The sequence below is a fragment of the Betta splendens genome, chromosome 3 (genome assembly GCF_900634795.4).
Source record: "Betta splendens chromosome 3, fBetSpl5.4, whole genome shotgun sequence".
Taxonomy (NCBI): Eukaryota; Metazoa; Chordata; class Actinopteri; order Anabantiformes; family Osphronemidae; genus Betta; species Betta splendens.
The window spans coordinates 19,460,810-19,471,222 of record NC_040883.2 but is presented as its reverse complement, the minus strand read 5'-3'; positions in this window follow the sequence as shown (position 1 = coordinate 19,471,222).

Below are 10,413 nucleotides of genomic sequence, written 5' to 3'. Positions count from 1 at the left end.
CTTAACTACAGAGTACTCGTTATTAATTAGCTTTTAGTCAGAGTCACAATTGTCACACGGGTTAAACTGTGAAAGTGGTTTAGATTTGACAAGGTTAGCCGGAGACCAAGATGTCTAATGATCATCAAAACAAAGGTAGTTAGTAAATCCAGATGTTAAATTTATGGAAATTCTGTAGACAACCTTGACCTTTGGCGCCTTTGCAACATGAGGCCATAACCCAGCACCACCTACTGTTTCCACCTTTTGGTTTGTTCATGGCTATGAAAACCAAACTCAGTCTTTGAGTTCAGATCTGTGGGATTTGTTGTGTTCTAGCAAAAGATAAATCAAACTGTAGTGACTGTAGCGCATGGGTATTGCCAGCTTCTGTCTGGTTGTGTTTCTGTGATATGGTTTGGTATTATTATATTATAATTATGTATTTTATTCTATTCTGTTTAATATTTTAATCACACACTTTATTGCACAAATTAACAACAAAACTCAATCTCAAGCAAAGTATTTTATAACAGCCTTATAATCGTCTAATTTTATGCATTTATTCTGTTACAACACGCAACTACATGAGGCACTCACTCAGTGCTAGCTAGCATCAATTCTTGTAGTGATTATAAAATATTAATACATTTTTAACTTAAATGTCATTTTCTTTACACAATTCACACTGGGCTATTTATTGGTTGTTTCAAGAGCAGCAATAAGTGCAAACAACAATAAAAAATAAGTATGCGCCACGTAGGGCGAGGTATGTTCCACTCCTAGGGCACCAAAATGGCTTGGGTATAGGCTGTAATTCAGCAACAATTGGCTGTGGGTCATGCCCTAATTCAGACTACTGTATCTTGGCAACTGCAGCTGTTGAATATGAGGGTAAAGGGTCCTGCACTTGTATAGCGCTTTTCTACTTAGTGGTACTCAAAGCACATTTACACTGTGTTCACATTCAGCCATTCGCACACACAAGCACACACACATTCACACACCGGTGCCAGAGCTGCTATGCACCTTATGCTGACATCGGGTGCAACTAGCGGTTTCAGGAATCATACAAACTGGTGGCCAACAGCTCTTCTTGAGCCATTGCCGGCTAGCAGTTGTTAGGGTCACCAGTTTGTGGCTCACCTTTTCCAGTAACACCCTCCTTTGGTAGGATTTAATGGACTCCCAATAAAAAAATATTGATCATTGTAAAAGAAAATGTTTAAGGAAACTTTAAACTTAAAACTTAAAATTTATTAATCAAATTTAGGCTGGCAATGCTTTTACTCAGGAGCTATTGAGGAGGCTAACGTGGTCAGGCAGCATGTACCTCAGACCAAGCGCATCATTCGATTTACTGTGACCTAACAGTTAAGACATCCTTAAGGACTGGTACGTCATGTCCAAAACAGCTGCTGATCTTCTGGCTGAGAAACAGGCACTAACTAAAGCAGATATACTACAATCAGGGGAAGATGTGGTAAAATGAGCAGAAGAAAACCAACACCCTGACACCAGGCCTGATGAGAAAGAGGTGCAGGCTGCATGGTGCCACCATGCAGGACGAATGCAGATAATAATAAAAATTCAGCTCATTCAGAGCTTTGTTGCTCCCTCATCAACTGAGTCAAAAACCTCCTGGGTCATGGGTATGTAGCCCTCTGTTAAGAGATATCATTGATGCACTCAGTTGTATTATGTGCGTAGTGCTGTTGTTCTGGTGGAGCGTCTGCATAGGTGTTACGTCACTGGGAGGAGTTTAGTATTTTGCCACTAAGTTGACTCTCCGTCATCTTATTATCAAGTTTAACGCTGGTGAAGCTGCAAAGCTCAACAGGTTATGGGCCCAGCAACAACTCGGGGAAAGATTTAGGCTTTAAGTTTAGGCCAGTAGAAGGTCGCGACGTACAGCGTGCTACAGCTAACGAAAAGAACCATGGAGCTAAGAGGAACAAGCAGGTTGCCTCGAATAATGTTGGACGGAGATGAAGCGAAGTATGAGCTGTGGGAGACCAAAGTGCTGGGTCACCTGCCTTTATTGGGACTAAAAAATACGGTTCTGAAAGAACCAGGTAGCGAGCAAGAGCTAGCGGCAGACGGTAAGAAGAATGCCTGCAGTCCCTGCCTGGGGCCACATGGGCGGCAGGCCGGAGACCTACCCTCCCCACGAGTGAGATCAAGCGAATGGTGTTGGTGTGAGAATGTATCTGAGAGTGCATAGGTTCACGTATGATTGAATAGTTTGTTGTGAGAGAGTTTATGGTGTGTGTGTGTTGATGTACGTGTGGGTGGATGTGTGTGTCTGTGTTTGTGTGTGTTTGTATGCGTGTGGTGCGGTTGGAGTGTGGGGGGTCTGGTTTTCCCTCCGGGGTACGTGGATCGTCTGCCTGGGTGGTCTCTTTTCTGCTGACCCCCACCAATTGCTGGCCTTGTGCTGCAGGCGTGATGTGGTGCCAGGGGATGAGGTCGGGCCGATGGGGTAGGCCCCGCTCTGCTCGTGTAGGGGTGGTGGACTGGGGGCGGGTCCCACTCTGGGCGCGGGGGCATCTCCTAGCGGGCTCCCTACGAACCGTGGGTACTCGGGCTCCATTCTCTCAGGCTGGCCCTCCCACTGGGGGGAGCGTTTTCCCCTGGTTCTTATGGGGCGGACAGCATTGACCCACAGTACCTGTAGTACAGTACTCTGACCTCGGGTGCTGTCTCTGTGGCTGCTGCAGCTCTGCCTGGGGGGCTCTGTGTGGGCGGCTTGGGCAACACCTGCCTTCCTGGACCTGAAAGTGTGTGGGCTCCCTGGCTGCTTTCCTCTGCTTGTTGGATGGGCGTAGTGGGTGAATAATGTTAAGCTACAGCTTTACTAACCTTGTAGTGGGACACTCAACATCTGAGCTGATAAACAGGCTTTCTAAACCCAACTGTAAGTATTACTGATACTTATCACTAACAATATCAATAATGTGCAAATATGGAAATTGTGGTGTTGTATGTCATGACTATTATTAAGTAGTATGGGATATGTATAGCAATGCATAACGGACTACATCATTAGTGCGGAGACCGTCATTACGGCGCTGCTGAACACAGGTGAAACGTCAGGGGATGGACTGCTAATTGCTATGGTTCTAAAAGGACTGCCCGAAAACTTTAAACCATTCGCAAACATGTCGCCCACAATGAGGACACTCAATTTCAACATTTGCAGATTTCAAAACAAAGCTACGTAGTTTTGAAGTTACAGAAAAGCTAACCACAGCACAGTTAAGTGATAATGTGATGAAGGCAGTGGCGGGAGCTGGATGGAGGCCCCCCAAGTCAAGACCGCAGGACCGGAGTGCAACAAAGACGCAGACATTACATGTTATAAGTGCGTTATGAAGGGTTATAGGGCAAAAGCGTCGGAGAAAGACATGGTGCAGTCATTGCAGGAATAACACCCACAACGATACCACTTGTAAATCCAAACAAGATGGAGCGAAGAAAGCCACAGACGAGAGCGACAATGAACCAGGAGCAGCAGCAGCCGATTATGCTTTTAAGATCCAGAGCAAAGACATCGGGATTCATCAGGGAGAAGGGTTTGAAGGTCGACACTGGAGCCCACTTCCCACATCATTACTGACAATGATAGATTCAAAAGTTTTGATGACACGGTCAAACCTGAGACACACTGTGTGGAATTGGCTGATGGAACCCTGTGCAGAGGCATTGCTCAGCGTAAAGGGAACGCAGAGGTTATCCTGATGGACAGTACGGGACAACGACGCAAAGCAACGCTGAAGAATACCTTGTTTATACCGTCTTACCCACAAGACATTTTTTCTGTAAAATCGGCCACCGCACTTGGAGAAACTGTACAGGACAGGACATGTTAAGACATAAAAACGATACAGAGTTTAATTGTATTATTTACATACTAAGGACAAGGATAGTGATAAGTGTAACACTTGTCATGACATGCAGAAATAGCACCAAATACTGGTTCACTGCAACTACAAGGACGTAATAAGATTGCTAAATGTGGTTGATGGTATGCAGATTAAGGGGAAGGCTATGAAGCCTGATCAAGAGTGTGTGGTATGTATTCAGCAAAAGTTTGTTAAGACCCGAAACAAAGATCCCGATACTAAAGCAAAGCCCCCCTTTCAAATGTTACACACAGACCTAGCTGGTCCAGTAGCTAATGAGTCTATTGATGGGTACAAGTATGTGCAGTCATTTACAGATGATTACTCAAACACAGTGTTTGTATATTTTCTTAAAACAAAGAGTGACACTGTGGAGGCAACTGAAAAATTCCTAGCAGATACTGCCTCCTATAGGAAGGTAAAATGCATCAGGTCTGATAATGGCACAGAGTTAATGTACTGTAAACTTCCAAACACTGTTAAGGAGGAACGGTATCAGACATGAAACATCAGCACCATACTCACCTCACCAAAATGGTACTGCTGAGAGGGGCTGGCGTACACTTTTCGAAATGGGGAGATTTATGCTAATTGAAGATCAGCTACCCGAGAATCTCTGGAACTACGCTGTTCAAACAACACCCATTGTATGCAACAGATGTTTTAACAAGACAACGGGAAAGACACCATTCCAGATGCTGACAGATAAAAAGCCGAATTTGTCCAAAATGCAGAAATTTGGATCCGTATGATACACATACAATCAAGAAAAGGCGAAGCTTGATCAAAAATGTGTTTTTTTTTTTGTAGGTTATGACAAAAACATGTACAGGGGAGGACAGGGACAGGTCCCTGTCGTCCCAGAAGCAGCCATGCCAACTTTCATGGGTTGTTGTTTTTGTTGTTTCATTTTCTGTTTTATCTTACAGTCATTTCCAGTTGTGGAAAGAAGACTGGTTGAAGCACAGGGACTGGTGCAGGCTGAGGCGCAGGGACTGATGCAGGCTCCGACTGTGGCTCTGCATAATTCCAGGCCTCATACAGAGGTGGAATCCTGAGGACCAGGGTCGCTGCTTCCTGGAGGACATGTCCTCTGGCGTCTGGGTGTCTGCTGTTGCATTGGCGGCATTCAGCAAGGAGCAACACGACTGAGCACTGGCAACGGATCTGGGCGAAAAGAGTATCAGACATGTCTGCGATGAAGGTGGGGGTGTCGTCTGGGCAATAGGGGGAATCCTTCGCTGGGGACTGAGGAACCTCGGTCATGGAAATTGACCCCTCCGGGGCGTGGGCGTCAGCCCTGGGATTCCGCCGACGTGTCCTAGGGCAACGACAACGGGGAGATGGTTCCCTCTCCTCAGGCGGCCAGGTGGAGTCGGGGGTTAGAGCCACAACAGGGGCTGGAGCCTGACAACAACAACCTAGTCAGCGAAGCGGCAACAGGAATCTCAACCGGCGAAGCGGCGACAGGAATTTGCACTGACGGAGCGGCGCTGGGGAGAACGGTGGCGGAAGCAGATGGTGAAATGTGGGCGGATGCCGCGCGCCAAGGCTACCCCAGGGTAGTGAAACCACCAGTGCTCCTTCTCAAGGATCTCCACCGCCAGCCTCACCACGCGGAGCCGTGCCTTTAAGCCAGATGCCTCTTCGTATTCCCACGCGAGCTCCACGAAACACCAGCAGGGGTTCTCTGGTAATCTAGGGCAGGTGAACAGCATGGTGGAACAGACACGCTCCGCAAAAAAAAGAAAACCGGGGGGGGGGGGGAAGAAAAAAAAAACTGTCTGATTACGGGTGGCTGGGTCTGAGCTTTGGCCAGATTGTACTGTCAGTGTTCACAGTGAAGGACCCACATGCACAGCTCGCTTGGACTCAGGTAAGAGAGGATTTAATCAGGCTCGTGGTCAGGCAGGCAAGGTCGGTACACAGGTCAGCACGATCAAGGCCAAGGTACAGACAGGGGACAGGCAAGGCTAGGTCAAAAACACATCCACAATTGGTACAAGGCAAGACTTACTCGACACGAATGCTGGATAGTTGAGTAGATGAGTGAACAAACAATCTGGCAAACAGAACAGGTGAGTGATGGAGCTTAAATGCTGGAGAATAGTTACTGAATGGAAACAGCTAGTGGTCACAAGAGAACAAGAGAAGTTATTGTAGTCAAACATTATGGAAATGTGAAGCAGAAAGTTTCATAGATATCACTGCTCCTATGACAATTATATAAAAAAAGAATCGTTTTAGTTCTTGGTTTGTGAAAATAATAAAACAGTAGCGGATTCATTTTTAATGAATTAGAATAAAATAAACATCAATAAATAACAGATTCATGTTTGAGCAGAGCGAAATATTTGTTTTTAAAAAGTTCCCTTGTCTACTCAAAGTGTTTTTGGATGTGTGTGCCTTCACGTGTGTGTTTTATAGCAAGTTAAGTAGTATCAATAATAATGAAATTGCAGATAATTGCCTTCATTTAATATGAGGCAGAAGGAGTCAGGGAGTGAGGTATCAGCCAGAGCAGGCAGTTACAGGTAAGATAATTATTTGACCTAGAAATATATATAGTTGAATAAAAGTCTGAGCTAAAAACGTATCTAAGTTTATATTTTATATATCATATAATGTACTATTTTCAGAGTTTAACATAGGTCCTGGTAGCTCAATAGGTAAGTGTTGGTCTTTGGAAAGACTGGTCAACGGTACAATCCCCCTTGTCCTCATAATTGTATGTTTTTATGATTTTTAAAGTACTTTGTCTTATTATTATATTTTATTATTAGATTAGATTAGATATTGTGTAACTGCACTTTTTCTTGATTTATGTTGATTTAAAGTATAGAGGGTATATAAAAATATATACAGATGCATCCAGGACAACAAGTCAACAAGTGGGAAAGTAGGGATGGCGTTTGTGGCAGCAGAAATTAAAGAAAAACTTCACGATAATCAGTAAGGGTTGACCAAAACGACCTCGGGTAATATTTTTATTTCATATAAATATCATTTAAGAATGAAGGGACACTCAGATTGCTCCAAAATTTCTATGCTGAGAAATTATTATTTATTCCTCCCGTAATGGACACAGGTCCCGCTGTGGATTGTTTAGAAGACAGCAAGTTCTTCTAATCTACAGCAGGACCTCCGGCCATTGAATATTAGTGCTGTACGCCTATGCGAGGAAAACAAATGGTGGAAAGAGCAGTTGCGCTCCAGCAAGCTGGCAACGCCCCCCTCTAAGACTGATTATCGCTGGGGCAGGTAGAGAGAAAAGAGAGGAAGCACTAGTTGTAGTCTGTGAGCCCGAGTCAAAAAAAGCCTCTGTCCTGTTTCAGAGGCTTTTTGTAGAGGAATAAATAATAACTTATAATATGGAGGATGGAGATAATATGGAGGATATGGAGTGTCCCTTCATTCTTAAATACTACCCAACATCGTTTTGGTCAACCCCCATTGAAAATTGGTGAAGTATCGCTTTAAGAAGACGGAGGCACGCATGGATGTCACCACCTGCCGCCTAGGTACCCTGGAGAGTCTTCCAGGAGGTCGGGACAGGTGATTTGCCGGGACTGCGCCTGAACCACATACACTCCACTAGAATCGAAATCCCAGTTATCGGAGCCCATGCAGGTGGGGCAGACTTGTGTCTGTACTGTGGTCAGGCATCTAGCCGTTGTCACGGTTTGGACTTTGGTTTTCCATTTCCTGTGTTTATTTTGACATTTCTTGTTTTGAGTTCCTCCAGGTTTTTAGTTTTCCCTTTACTTTTCTGATCACGTGCCCCATTAGCTGTTTCTGTTTAGTACTGTAATTATCACAGTGTATTTAGTGTTTTCACCTCAGTCCAGCGTTTCATTCTCGGTTCCTGTGTAAGTAAGACCCCATTCTGTTTTTCGTACTCACCTGTCTTTATTGCCTGCCCCCTGTCGGTACCGTTGCCTATAGTTTGATCACCCTTGTATGACCATAGCCTGCCTGACGCGTTCTGTCTGCTGTTTGGGGAAATTGTGTTCTATTAAACCGCCCTTCTCGCCAGTACTGTCTCTGGCTGTGCTTTTGGGTCCTGCATCACGCGCAATCCTGACAGCTGTCTCCTAGCTCCACTAGACAGAAGGCTGGTGGTGAGCCAGACTTATTGCAGCTGTATTCTGGTCTATTGAGAAACGAGTTAAGGAGGGACCTCCTGCCACTGCATGCCTGCCCTCCCAACCGTCTGTTCGTGCCGCTGGAGCCTAAAGGGGAGATAATCCACTGGGCTCATGCCCCCACCTTTAACTGGTGGTGTCTAAAAACTAAACTAAATCTCAAGGAAATTGTATACTTGGACCGCCAGATTGAAAAGACAGATCTAGAAACTGAAATTCTCAAACAAAAGGTGGAGGTGAGTGTATAGTGTCACAGTTTGGTCTGTTTCCTGTTTTATTTTGAAAGGACTTTCAGCCATACCACAGCTGTCATCACGCAATCATCGGTTCACATCAGACACACCTGTCAGTAATCAGCCCAGTATATAAGCACCAGATCACACACTAGTCAGTTGCCAGATTGTCGCGTGTACTCGCCACTTTCCAGCATTGCCGTCCGAGTTTACCTTGATCTTGATCCTGTTTTTGAACCCTGTACTCCTGATTCCTGCCTGCTCCTTGCCTGTACCTCTGCTGTTAAAGCCCGGTAACGTACCTGACTGTCTTGACATAAGAAACGTCTGATTCTTACAGTACCTGTACCGCTGCCGTGATTACATGTTGGCGACCTTGCCTGTCTCTGGATGTGAACCTGCCTGCTTCCCGTGTACTGACGCTGCGTTTACCTGTGTATGACCTCGCCTGGAACTGACCCTGTCGTTGCCTAATAAATCTCTTTTTACTGCAATCCAGATCTGTCTGAGCCATATGGATCCGTCACCTTAGAGGCTCTGACATGTAGTTAAAGGTGAATTGTATGAATTATTGGAAGAATCATAAAATCTAACAGTTTTTGTATTTGTAGGAAATGAAGAAAACCCGATAAATTATGATTTGCATTTATTCAGTTTATTTTATTGGTGGTGGTTGATTAAGACACTACGGCAAATCGCATCTCTGACTGTCCATCCATCCTGCAGATTACTGTGATGGAAGGAGTCATCCTCTTATAATTGCAATATTGTGGAGAACAACACATGCCACAATAATGTCACAGGCCTCTCAGGTGTTACCCTGAGGTGACATAGGCACTGAAGACGTGCTTTCAACAGGTCTATGGTGATTTCCCACCCGGGCTCTAGTTTTCATTAGTTCTGCATAGAAGTGCTCCTGTGAGTGTGTAGTGCATGCATTAAAACAAGTGTATAGGGCATACATGTACTTACCACAGTGCAGCCTGTTACGTAGGGTTGACTCACGGTATTCATGAACATATGAACAGAGCCGGGCCACTTGGCCTCCACGTTTGTGATATGTGCAGCATCACATATCACATCACATTGGTGGTGTAAACAATGATACAAGACAGTTACAATGACTATTACAAAGAGTAGTCAGTGTACCTGCACATTTATTAGTTTATTTCCAGAGGTCACAGCAAGATGTTATTAACTGATCATCATTTTTCAGATTAACCTTACTGAAATGAATTAAATACCACATGCCTACAATCCTGTGAAACTCCTCACAGGAGTTTGTGGCCAGGAAACACAACGGGGATTCACAGGAAAGGGCTTGAGGATGAGGCACACTTTTCTAACTATTCTACATACAGTGTTTCTTATCCAACACACTCGTCATGTGCTGGTTAGGTGCAATACTGAACATTCTTACACAAACAAATAATCTCTTGTGCCCTGACGTACATCAAGTCTAAACATCTGATGTTCCATTTGACTGACTAATAATTTATGATATATGTTTGTCTTTTACACCCGGACTCTGGCTCCTTCCTATCTTACTCCCCACCAGACCCAAGGCTGTTAAAGCGAATGCATCTTGTCTTGGAAGCTCGGTGTTCCTTCCTTTGGATAACAAGACATGACGATGCAGAAGTGAGAAAGCAAACATTCTCACTCACAGCGAGATAAGGTGGCGCAAACAATTCCATTGCTGCAGAGAGACATTCCACCAAAACCAGATAAAGGGGTTAAAAGGCAGAAGCAACTTGAGGATTGTGGGCTCTTTGCATCACACCTTTTTGGTGTGTGCACTGATCTCCCCAGCTGGTTTTTGGTTTGTTAATGTGCACGATCAACATCCATGCTTTTTATTTGCTTTCCCCATTATTTTTATTTTCTTTATTATTTCAATAAATCGCACAAAAGGACAACTCTCTCATCTACTTCTTTATGGAAAATTTCCACCACATGTGTCTCATGTATGGGTGAAAAAGATTATTGATAAAAAGATTGAATAAGATTATTGAGAAAAACAGTACTGCTCAAATAAATCTGCATGGCAATATGACTTGTGGCCTCAAAATTCTCTTGCGGCGAAAATTCAATGCCTTGTGAATTAATACAGCCTTCTCATCTACAGCATCATCTAGAAACAGACATGCT